The following is a 12,462-nucleotide window of genomic DNA, read 5'->3' on the forward strand; positions in this document are numbered from 1 at the left end:
TGAAAAGGGAGTTGGGATTGTTGACTCTATCATTTAGTGCTGGTGGTGACTTGAGATCTTACTGTCTTCTTGACTAATCCTGACATTTCCAGAGCTTGGAGTTCTCCGTGGACACCGAGCCCATGTAGTAAAGGTAGGAGGGCTCCCGGCGTGGTGTATAACTCTGCCATGGTATAAAGCACTTTCCTTGTTCACTTCAGTCTTCAGAAGCGAAGATTCTAGTAGGTGGGTATAATATATCTCAATATAATATCTGAGATCCGGTACTCAGGTTAAGTTACTTGCCAAGGCCAGGTGTTGATAGTGTACCCTCCATAAATAAGTCAATATTACTATTATTATTTCCATGGAATTTTAGCAGAGAAGGCCCCATCCTGCTTCTGTGACATAAGAAGCTCCACTCTAGCTCTCGCAGGCTTGTAGACTACCACCTTCCCCCTACAGCTGCATAAAGGTGAAAATAGCAAGGGATCAGAGGATTGACCTATTGAGCAATTCCTGGGATCAGGTAATTACTAACTTCGGGTTTTCTAACCTAGACAAAACCTTGATCTATATTATAATGTGTTTTGTACTTTATTTTCAAGTGAGTCTTATGAAAAACCACACTAGTTAGCTTAAGAGAGAATTGATAGAGGTAATTGGGTGAACAGATGTTGGAGTCCTGGAAAAGTCAGAGGTAAGACAAAGGTAGCAAATGTAGGCAGCATATCCACCCCCAAGGCTGGGGAAACAGAAGGTGGGGTGGGGGTTCTCGGAAGCCAGAAGCTTGGAGAGGAGCCACGTGGATAGGTTTAGACCACAAATCAAGGTTCATTGCATGGATGGTGTGGACATTTCAGGAGCTTGGAAAAGGAACTTCCAAAAACTGAACTCCAAATGCAGAGAAGAAACCCTTGCCCAGATGTGAGGGGCACTGTGAAGGCATGCAATAATGTCTCAGGGAGTGAGGAAAGAAGCTGGGAAAAGGAACCGACTACTGCGGTTCCCGAGGTGACACTGTGATAAACAGGAGATGCAGAAGAAAGAGAAGGTCCCTTCTCCTTTCTCCTCCTCCCAGTCCTTCTGGCAGAAACTAGTGGAAGTCAGCTAGCAGAGAAACACAGTTCACAGAATCCCAGGCCCAGCACCACAAGCAGAGCACAGGAGAGTGGATTTGCAGCTCACACAGCACTTTAATCCACAGCACATTAGTGAAACTGAGACTCTTCACATTTTTACTAAACATTCATGTTTCTTCTGTGAATTTCCTGTTCATATCCAACCTCCATTTTTCTTAAATGAAATAACACATTGATTTGTATGACTCTTCTATACATTGTGATAATCCCTTGTTGTATATATATATATACCCATCCCATATATGTTTCAGAAATATATAGCTTAGTAAGCTATACCATGAATATATACACATATATATGAAATATATATAGGAATATATGTAGGATAAATGCTAAGGAGGAGAATAATGAATAGGAGAGCATCGGGAATGCCAATGTGTTTGTCAGTTATCCTCGAGATCAAAACTTGTTGAATGAATGAATGCTCACTTATCCTCGTACTTAATCCACATCCAGCTACTGTTCTGGGCAGGCTACAAGCTGCCATGGAAATCACAGGTATCACGCCCTTCAGCCCCACTTTCCAGATCGGAAGACCTCTGCGTGGTTGGATTATGTGCATCCAAATGTCCTTGCTTCATGTTTATCTTCCCTCTTAAACAGGGCTGCCTCCCTTCAGTTTCTTACACTCTCACCACCATATTGAGGTAAGTATCTCCCTGTGGACCAAGCTCCTTCCCTATTTCTATCCCTCACCCCAATCTCTCCCTCTGTCTATTTCGCTCGCTCTCTCACACACACACACACACATATACAGAAACACCCTCCATCATCCAGGATCAGCCTTTCCAGTCTTAAAACAAGGAGCTAAAATTCCCTTTTCTGTTGATCCCACAGTCCCAGGATTTCATATCTTTTCTGTAGCACCCTGGTTTTCAACCCTAGCTTCATAGCTGAATAACCTGAGTAGCTTTCCAAAAATATAGGTGCCCAGGTCCCACGCCATGCCAATTAAATGAGAAACTCTACAGTGTGCCTCAGTATTAGTATTTTTTTTAAACTGTCCAGGTGATTTTCTTGTGACATCAGTAAGAAGCATGCGGGAACTCTCAAAGATACCATCCCTGCTTCACTCAGAAGAGTTCTTTCAGTGCTTGCTCCTTAGAGGACCTCACCCTTCTGTGCATCCCCTTGAGTGGAACAACAATCGACATTTCCTTTCTTTCTGGTTTTGTTCCTTTCCTGTGGACAAAAGCTACCCAGACACAGGTGGCAGTAAGGCACAGGGCAAGGACATAGTGCCAACCTCTCCATGTGCCTTTCAATGCTGGCCCTTTGACCAACATTTCACAGGCAAAAAATAAACTCTTCATAAATGAATAAATCTCTAAGTAAATGAAAGACTATATCACGTTCATGAAGAGAAAGACTAAATGGTTAAGATGTCGGTTTTTCCCAAAGTGATCTATAGATTCAGTACAGCCTCAACAAACTTCTGACAGATTCTTCTTTGGAAATTATATTCATTTCCTGAGGATGCTGTAACAAATTACTACAAAGCTGGTGGCTGAAACCAACAAAAAGCTATTCTCGCACAGTTCTGGAGGCCAGAGGTCTGAAATCAGTATAACTGGGCTGAAGTCAAAGTGTTGGCAGGAGCCTGCTCTTTTCAGAGACTCTAAGGGAGAATCTGTTCCCTACTTCTCAGCTTCTGGTGGCTGCTTGTTTTCCTTGGCTTGTGGCCACATCACTCCAATCTTCAAGACCACCATCGTGAAATCTCTCTCTGCTCCATCTTCATATCATCTTCTCCTCTTTGTGTAGTCAGATCTCTCTCTACCTCTCTCTTAGACAGAATCGTGGTTGCGTTTAGAACTCACCTGGATAATCCAGGCTAATCTCCCCATCTCAAGATCCTTAATGTAATCACATCTGCAAAGACCTTTTTTTTTTTTTTATACAAGGTAATCACAGGAGCCAGGGATTGGGACATGGATATCTTTTGTGGGACCATTTTTCACCCTATCCACAGAAATTGACAAGCTGTTTCTAAACATACATGAAAATGCAAAGGAGTAAGAATAGTCACAGCAATTTTGAAAAAGACTGAACCTAGAAGATGAATAATAACAAATATCAAACATTATCATAAAGCTATGACAAGGTTTTGGAGCAAAGATAAAAACATAAACAAGTGGAAGAGAGTCTAGAAACAGGCTCACACACATGTGATCACCCAATTCATTCTATTCATTGGGAAAGAATTACTTTCCAATAAATGTTGCTGGGTCAGTTGACTAACCACACAATCCCTAATTCACCTTACACTAAAAAGTGTTTTCAGGTGGTTCATAGAGCCTAAATATGAAAGCAAAAACTATAAAGATTCTAGAGAAAACATAGCAGTTTATCTTTTTGATATGACATTTATGATCTTGGATAAGCAAAGATTTCTTAAATGGAATACATGCATAATAGAAAAATAAGTGAACTAAGCATTCAAGAAGCTAGGGAAAGAATAACAAAATAAAACTAGACAAAATGCACTCAATTAATTTAGATGCAGAAATTAATGAACTAAATAACAAAAAGCAATAATAGTCTTGATTCATAAACAAAAAGCTATTTTTAAAATACTACTCCCTTAATAAAAACCGTTCACAAAATAGATGGGAGGTTGAAGCATGGTTGATGGAAATCCAGGTGCTCTGGTCCCTGGCCATGACCACACTGCCACCTTCCTCCCCTTCAGTGCCCTGCCCCTTGGCAACAGGACCCCTAGGGGGCAGGTGAAGGTGATAGGAAACCCAGAGAGTTTTTATGCATAGATATGTATGCAAATCTCCATCCTGGACCAGTGTTTATTGGGGAGACTTTCCAAAAAGCTAAGCAGAGCCCAACTATTCCCAGTTGGGAGTTTCTTCCCTGGGAAGACAAGGCAAGAGCTGATGCTAAGGAAATAAATATATTTGAAATTGAGGAATTAAAATGAGAAAAGAAGCAGAAGCAATAAGAAGTTACCTCCTGGCTTATAAAACAATGTTAGAATTCCTCAAAATAAAACAGATCAAAGAAACTGGAATCACGTCCTAGGCCATGATAACTAGCAAGAGGGGCCTCAGCCCCTGAGCAGGGCCCAGCACAGCCACACACAAGTCACCCGTATGCTGGAAGCCTGTGTGAACTTAGATAGGAACATTCTAAATTTCCTCCAGTAAAATGTATTCCCCATGAGGCATTTGTGCAAAACAACATTTCAGGGCTCTGGAATATTTTATTTATACAATTCAAGACAAAAGAGAGGAAGAAAGTCCCTACGGTTTGCCAAGAATTTCACTCCCTCAGAGAATTTAATCTGGATCCTCCTCAAGAGGGAAGCAGGAAAGAAGAAAAGCACCAAGGAACAGCTCCTCCTGCTCGGGTCATAAGAGTCAAACTTGTATCCACAGAAAGCCAAGGATTCCAAAAGTTCCACCTCAGATGACTTAAGTAGCAAAATAGCTGAAGAAAGAAAAATAAAGGTGGCAGGAGTAAGGAGGGTCACTTAGAGAAATGGAAGAAGAAATGGACCACCCAGAACCCAGCCAGGATGAAACTGCTAAGCAAAGACACAGCCCAAACTCTGAAATCTCGAACAAATGAAACAATCCATAATCCTTCCATAAACCGGAAGGCATCTCTGTTTCTGAAAATAGTGAAGCTGGAGAAAATCATAACACTGGAAATATAAGTACAAATTCCCAGGATGTTGTCTCCATTACAGTGTGCCGAAATATTTAGGCAATTTTGAGGGAAAAACTATTGTATAATTTGTACCCAAAGAATAAAATTAGGTCAAACCCTAAAATAAAGATGTGACCACATCTTTGTGACTCCTGTTGGAAACATTTTTTGTTTTTTATTTTGGATGACAAAGTATTTACTATTTAATCAAAAGTCTTAAAATGAATGTACTACATGATGCTTTTTAAAAAAACCAAAAAGCTGGCCAGCCCCTGTGGCCTAGTGGTTAAGTTTGGTGCATTCTGCTTCAGCAGCCCAGGGTTTGCTTCCTGGGCACAGACCTACACCAGTCTTCTGTTAGTGGCCATGCTTTGGCAGTGCCTCACATACAAAAAGAGGAAGATCGGCAGTAGATGTTAGCTCAGGGCAAATCTTCCTCAGGTTAAAAAAAGGACCCAGGAACTCTAGGGGTGGAAGAGGAGGTCAGAAGGGAAAAGGCCCAGAACAAACACTACCCATTCCTTGAAAGTCAAGGACCGAGCTTGTGCCTCAGCTGGGGGAAAGGTTAAGATCACAGCAGCAATGTTCCAAACCTGGTCTTCCAGCGTGGTATGCAAAGGTGATCCACAGGAGTGTAGGAGGAGAACATTAGATCTTCCATTTCTGTTTATTTTTGTCTGCCCTCCTCCACAAAAGACGGAAATTAACGTTTTATACTATTTACATCTGGATTGACACTGGGGCCCTCCCTCAGTCACTGTGGCAGAGAATCCCGAGTCATGCGGACTCCATGGCTCCCTCCCAGTGCAAAGTCACCAGTAGAACTTCCTCAGTCACTGTGTCTGTTAGGTGACTAGACAGTGTGGTCTAGTTTAAAATACTTGTGAAATAGGCAAGTGACTTAAAAACCTTCTTGGAAAGAAAGCTAATGAAGATAATTCTAACTTTGGAAATACAGGCAAACAAGAAAACGGGGTAGCAAATACAACTTCTCTTGTTCTGTCCCGTTTGACAGCCACAAGCTATATGTGGCTACTGGGCACTTGAAATGTTGCTCAGTGTGACTGAGGAACTGAAGTTTAAATTTTATTTAATTTTAGTTAATTTAAATTTGTAGTTAAAAACCGACATTCGATTCCATTACTGGAAAACTTTTAAGTGTATTTGGAATGATTTGAGTATGTGAGTCTATTCTGGCAGCTATCAGGTTTATGAAATCTAAATACAGATCAAGAATTTCCAATGAATTCTTAGCAATGGAATTGGGATGTGCTGTAAATGGAAAATACACAGTGGACTTCAAAGACGTGGTATGAAAAAAAGAATATAAAGTATCTCAATAATTTTTGGATTATGTGTTGAAATGGTAATATTTTTAATATATGGGAGTTAATATATATATATTACTAAAATTAATTTCACTTTTTAAAAACTTTTCCAATGTGCCTACAAGAAAATTTAAAATTCCGTGAGTGATTCACAAGAAGTTTCTACTGCACAGCATTGGTAGGGATAATGAATTGTTTTCCTTAAACCAGATTACCCATCTTTGGTGGCCCTAGAGGGTCTTCAAAATGGTCAACATTGTCTACCTCCATTGAAATTCTTTGTTTCATAGCCAGTTCACCAAGCAAAGAGAAAACATACCCAACATGGGCACAAAACTGCTGGGGTCATTTTCTCTGTGCCAGATGTGGGCTGCCAATACCATCATTTCCATTGGCAAAGCTCTGAAAACTTTGATAGAAAATGTAATTATTCTCACACCACCCTTCCACTTCTACCTCGTGGAACGATTATGAAGAGAAAGTGAGAAACTCCATGTAAAAATGCTATGACATCTGCACAGAGGCTGATAAAAATAATAGCCAAGTGAGCGCTTTCCCAGATGTTCTCTCCTCTCATCTTCACAACACTTACTAGATAGGCCATATCCCCATTTCATAGATGAGGAAACCATGGCACAGAGAGCCTAAGTCATTTGCCCAAGTCACATAACTAGTATATGGCAGAGCTGGCGTCTAGATGTCTACACTGAACTGTCAGGGAGTCATTATCACAGATGAAGTGGACAACGGATCTCACTATCTGGCAACAATTTTCAAATGAGAAACTGAGGCTGGAGTCTTTCTGCCCCTCTGATCTGCAGGATTCCCTTCCTGGTCCTTGGAGGGCAGCCTCTCTTTATGGGAGCAAAGATTCCATGGCAGCCAGCTGGGGAAGCAAAGGGAGAAAAGCTTCCTGAATGTACTCATTGTCTTTCCAGAGCTTTCCAACAGGAGGGCTAGTTCTTGAGAAACAAGACCTCATTCTTGAGCTGGCTCTGCACACTCAGGTATGCACCCAGGTGGCATCAGAGTGGCCAATAACTGCTCATTTGTCCAAAGCAACGGTCGACTCTCTGGGGCTGCTTGAACCTCTCTCTGTGAAGCTGCCCTCATTCCTCCTGCCCACAGCCCTCCAGCCTCCTCCTATTACCTCCAGTCCTGAATGCCTGTTTCTTCCCCTCCCAGTCCTTACCAACAGCAGGCCTGGCACGGGTGATGGTGAGGGACAACATTTGCTTCCAACCATTGGTGGTTGTAGACGGGAGCCGCCCCACGCCATGGGTTCCAGGCCAGCCCTCTCTTCTGAAAGGTAGTGGTTTGACTTGGAATGAGATGCTCCTGCACCTGCCAAGTTCAACACACAGCGGAGACAAACACAGCTCTATCCCCGAGAGGCCCTGCCTAAGGCAAGGCACAGACAGGGCAGTTCATCTGGCGAACAAGGCAATGGGGCCAGGCTCCAGGGCAACAAGATGGAGGTGGGGAGAGTGCGGTCAGAGGGTGTGAGGGGCTGCAAAGTGAGGCTCTGCGAGAGCAGACGGTGGGTGGAGTTCCCACTGCTGACCACCTCCCTTTTCCATCTAGATACTTTCCCTTTGGCCTTAAAATCACCCCATAAGGTTTGATTGATGTCTTTTGTTGTTTTAACTGGTCCTCCTCACGGAGGGTTTTCAGAAAGAAAGGCAGTGTTTCCAGGAGCTGGCGCAGCCTCAGAGGGAAGCAAGCTCTCCCACACCCACTCCCTTCCTCAGCAGGCTCCAGGCGGCCCCCTGGGCTACAGCCCAGCCAAAGACCTCCCCCTCCTCCCCTGGCTTCCGCCCTTTCTCTGTCACCATTTCACCCAAGGCAGAAAAATCACCACATTTAAAAGAGATTCAGCCCAACCCAGTGACGTCCCTGGAATGTGGAAGAAAGGGCTGCTAGGATGTTCAACAGCTCTGACTCTGTGACCTGGAAGAGGGGGCTAGAGCAGACCACAGATAGACCACTTCTGGATGGCTCCTAGCCCCCACATATAACCGCTGGCTTTGGCCTCTTTGAAGAGCTGTTTAAAAGTCACCACATTTAGCTGATTTGAGTTTGGGGGTGCTCTTCTCTAATAGAGATGAATAAAATATCCAAGGTCGCCCACCTGGACAGCAGGCACCTTGATAACAGAGGGTCTGTAGGGCCCATTTCTAGATCCAGTTGAAGCTGATCTGGGACAGTAAGTGGCTTTATAGTTACAGGTGAGCTTCATTAATTATTACAAAATTACTAGTTACACCAGCCCTGACACTTCTAATAGCAACTTAATGGTTGTTTATTAAACTTTCTCCAATTATGGCTGCTTAGCATATTCAAAGGCTAGGAAAATACCCCCCAGATAACCATGGAAAGAGAAGACAGGCACAGGTATCATGGGCAACTTTATTGGCTTAACAAAGATCTCAGGAAGAGAGCAAACGCAAATGAAGGTGAAAGCCATCCTTTACATAAACAAACCATGGACTGAAAAAAACGCTAAAATACCAGACGTACGGAGGAGCCCGCTGCACAATATCCAAGAACTCCCTCCCTTGTCTAAGTAACTTAAAATACTGTAACATATGCTTTGCACTTGGACTCAGTATTATATAATTCCCATTGTGGTGACAAGCAACCTCTCATATGTACACATTATTTACAAGATAATGAACACAAAACCCTATATTCTGTACACTCTGGGCGAGTTGAGTGATTTTAATCCCTAATAGTCACCAAGCTTAATTTTCACCTTATGCTGTCTTTTGACTGTAGTAGTTGAATAGAGATGGGATCCTATTGTGCTACCAGTAATATCTACTTTGAGGTTTTACTGCGTGTCAGGCACTTTACATACGTATTCATTTAATCTGGAGACTAGCTCTTGGGTTTTGTTATCCCCATTTTACAGACAAGGCACTGAGGTTCTGAAAGGCTTATGTAACATGCCAAGGTCATAGAGCTAAAAATGCCCAAAGCCAAGATTGGTTAAAATGGACATCAACCTCCAGACACCATGGCTTAATCACTACGCCATGCCCCCCTAGTTTGACAGTCAACTAATTTGTTGACCATTGATTTAAAGCTTTAGCTCTCCAATTTAGTTTTCTGATTTGGAGGGAGAAGATACTGTTGGGGCACCTCCTGGCCCCCTCAGATCCCTTTTACTGTTTCTGTGTTCCCCTCCCCCAGCTTGCCTTGTATTAGTTTCCTATTGCTTCTGTAACAAATTGCCATAAACTTAGTGGTTTAAAACAACATAAATTTATAATCTTAGAGTTCTGGAAGTCACAAGTCCAAAATAGGTCTCACAGGGCTAAAATCAAGGCATCACATGGCTATATTCCTTCTGGAGTCTCTAGCAGAGAATCCATTTCTTGCTTTCTCCAGTTTCTAGAGGCTGCCTGCATTCCTTGGCTTGTAGCTCCCTTCGTCTGCAAAGCCAGTGATCACATCATTCTGAGCTCTGCTTTTGTCATCACATCTCTTCTGACTCTCCTGCCTCTCTCTTTCACTTATAAGGATCTACATGATTACATAAGGCCCACCCAGATAAACCAGGATAATCTTTCCATCACAACATCCTTCATTTAATCACACCTGCGAAGTCCCTTTTGCCATGGAAGGTAAGGTATTCACAGGTTCTGGGGATCAGGATGTGGACATCTTTGGAGGCCATTATTCTGTGTACCACAGCTTCTAATAGCCGCAGCTGTTTCTCTCCTCCAAGGACTTCCCTTGAGCTGCTGGAGTCACTTTGTCTGCAAGTACAGAGAGCTGGAAATACCTGTTAATGTGGCCAACTGTCCTGGCTTGCCCCAGACTGAGGGATTTCCTGGGACATGAGACTTTTAATGCTAAAACCAAGATAGTCCTGGACCAAGCAAGGTGATTGGTTGCCCTATCCCAGAACAGACTCTGCTCTATCCCAGACAGTGCTGGATTATGAAAACTCAACTCCCTTCCCTCCAGTTTGGACAAACTCTGAGGAATAATTTACACTCCAGAATTCCCCTAGAGGATTAGACTGAGGCTGATGACTTTGCCTAAAATTACATCCTTGCCTGGCTTCTCTCCCTTCCCTGTCCTGCTTCCCCACTCCCTTAGTAAATTCTACTGGGAGCAGTTGCTTAACAAACCACCTGCACACCAATCTTCATCTCAAGACCCACTTCGGGGGTGATCAGCCTAAGAAGGGGGGTATAGTAGCTTTGTTCACATTTACTCAACAAACATTATTGAGTGTGTCAGGATGAAAAGTCAACAAGTCAATCCCCATCCTTAGGAAGCTCACAAAAAAAGTAGAGACAACTGAGTAGAACCAATCATACAGTGTGATAAGCACTGAGAGAGACATTCAAAAGCTATCACGGAAAAGCAAAGGATGGGTTCAGACGACAAGGGAAGAGTTTTAGGTAGAGCTGATCATTAAAGAAGCTGGGACTTTATTCTGAAAGCTACACAGAGCCATTAAAGGGGACACACATTTCAATCAACTTTTCACGTCAGAGGTAAAATCTCTATAGAAGTCAAACAGAGAAATGGAAATGGAAAATAGGGGAGAAAAGAAAATTAGAAAATCATTCTAGGAGTCCAATATCTCAATAATAGGAGTTACAGAAAGAGAACACAGAAACAGGAAGAAATTTTCAAAGAAATTCCTAAAATTGAAAAATAAGCCAGCAAAGTGAAAGGGATACCTAAAACAATGAGTGGAAAAAGACTCACTACAAGGCGTGTCACTGTGAAATTTCAGAATCTCCAGGATAGATTCCAGAGCTTCCAGAGAGAACACAAACAGGTACACACCAAGCCACGCTGAGGTCTAGTAGACATGAGGGTTCTATGCCTTCAAATATCTAATGAGTAATTGTTCACAGCCTGGAATTCTATGCCCACACAAACTATCACGTGTGAGTATAAAAATGCATTTTCACACCTGCAGGGAATCTAAAAACTTATATCCCATGCCTTTTCTGGGAAAGTTACTACAGATGTGCTTCAGAAAAATGATGAAGAAAATGAAGAGAAGAGCCTCGAGGACTGTGAGGAAACAAATTTCTGGTGTTTAAGCGGCCCAGTCTGTGACACTTTGTTACGGCGGCCCGAGCAGACTAACACAACTGGGAAAGAGGTAAGTCAAATCTTCATAAATTATAATAGGAAGTCAATATACAGATGTTCAAAATTGATAAATCAAGAACTATAAGACTAAGCATGTTATTTAAAAATATGAATATAACTATAATTTTTAAAAGCTAAAGGAGTTTACAGAGTTGCCTCTGGAGAGCAGGATGGGGAACCACAACCCACAACCTTGAATCCTTGAAGCTAGATGTATTTCAGAATTCAGATATTTTCTGATCTTTAAAGATAATATCACGCACGTACAGTATCATACTTACTCCCATCAGGGTGTGGGGCAGCATCCAATAATTAACACAATATTTCACAATGAGACTTTAAGTTTAATTCAGGTTTTGCCACCAGAATGAGCTTTGGTGCTAAAGGTACCCAAAAAATATGTTTTCATAGCTTTTTTGATTTAAAAAATGCACACCAGTAATTGTATACTTGTATTTGATATTTTTAACTATATACAGTACTTTGATAAAAATCAATCATCTTTTAAAAAGGTCACAGGTACAAGGGTAGAGGAGATTGGAGGAGTGAGAACACAGCAGGGGACAAGACCAGAGTAAGAGACTGATGACGGGGCTAATGCAAAATGAAGTGACCAGGTTTAAGGACCTGAAGGAAAGCAGCAACGATGGTGACGGAGAGAAAGAGACGGATGTGAGAGACACTGTCAACAAATCAAATGGGATGTGTAAGAGGTAAGGAATAATCGAGGACAAAACTCAAGCTCTGGATTTGGGAAACTGAGTAGGTAGTGGTGCCGTTAACTGAACGAAGACTATGGAAGGAAATGTCATTTGGAGGACAAGGTGACAGGTGAGATTCTCATTAGGAGATGTTTAGGAGGCATTTGAAAACATTTGGGCTAATACAGGAACCCAACGACAGGTTCCAATGGGGAGGGAGGGCCAAGCAGCGACAGGATTTAAGCCCCAGCCCGCCTTCCTGCTTTGTTTTCGCCTCTCAGGGAAGTCTTGTCCTGGGGGAGGAAATGACCAAGCCCTGAAGTCAGTCCACTAAGTTCCCATCCCCCAAACCTGGGAGGCAACTAACATGGCTGTAGATGCTCCTCGGTGTGCCCTCATAAGAAAAGAAAATAGCTTTCCAGAAAAGCCAATTCTAGGTTCAGTTAATGGCCAAAGTGATAATTGACAATTCCCTTTGATAAGAGAAGCTGAAAATAATTCACTTTCTCCTATCTCCACAGA

General features: G+C 42.4%; 1 long non-coding RNA gene across 1 annotated transcript in view; it reads right to left on the reverse strand.

Moving 5' to 3' along the window:
- LOC111768373 (uncharacterized) overlaps positions 1 to 12,462 on the reverse strand; it is a 98,673-nt gene that overhangs the window by 25,511 nt on the left and 60,700 nt on the right. The window lies entirely within an intron of this gene.

The sequence above is a fragment of the Equus caballus genome, chromosome 16 (genome assembly GCF_041296265.1).
Source record: "Equus caballus isolate H_3958 breed thoroughbred chromosome 16, TB-T2T, whole genome shotgun sequence".
Classification (NCBI taxonomy): domain Eukaryota; kingdom Metazoa; phylum Chordata; class Mammalia; order Perissodactyla; family Equidae; genus Equus; species Equus caballus.